Source organism: Solanum stenotomum, unplaced genomic scaffold (genome assembly GCF_019186545.1).
Source record: "Solanum stenotomum isolate F172 unplaced genomic scaffold, ASM1918654v1 scaffold31079, whole genome shotgun sequence".
NCBI classification, from domain to species: domain Eukaryota; kingdom Viridiplantae; phylum Streptophyta; class Magnoliopsida; order Solanales; family Solanaceae; genus Solanum; species Solanum stenotomum.
The window spans coordinates 1-351 of NW_026031276.1; the positions used below are offsets into that span (position 1 = coordinate 1).

Sequence of the window (351 nt, forward strand, 5' to 3'; positions counted from 1 at the left end):
GACCTAAGCAACAAATCCTCCACCTTTTTCCACTAGAGCTAAGCCTTAGGGTCCACTTAAATACCGGGCATCGCTTTGCATGGTGTGGGGCTTGAACCTGCGACCTAAGCCACAAATCCTCCACCTTTTTCCACTAGAGCTAAGCCTTGAGTTCCACTTAAATATCGGGCTTCGCTTTGCATGGTGTCGGGCTTGAACCTGCAACCTAAGCCACAAATCGTCCACCTTTTACCACTAGAGCTAAGCCTTGGGATCCACTTAAATACCGGGCTTCGCTTTGCATGGTGTGGGGCTTGAACCTGCGACCTAAGCTACAAATCCTCCACCTTTTTCCACTAGAGCTGAGCCTTG

The 351-nt window shown here is 49.9% G+C and overlaps 1 long non-coding RNA gene across 1 annotated transcript in view; it reads right to left on the bottom strand.

Moving 5' to 3' along the window:
• Positions 1–351, bottom strand: part of LOC125851970 (uncharacterized) — a 921-nt gene continuing 570 nt past the window's right edge. Inside the window, exons 3-4 of the long non-coding RNA XR_007444951.1 lie at positions 226–326; positions 1–124 (exon numbers count right to left, since the gene is read on the bottom strand). This is a non-coding gene — a long non-coding RNA (uncharacterized LOC125851970). The remainder of the gene's footprint in view (positions 125–225; positions 327–351) is intronic.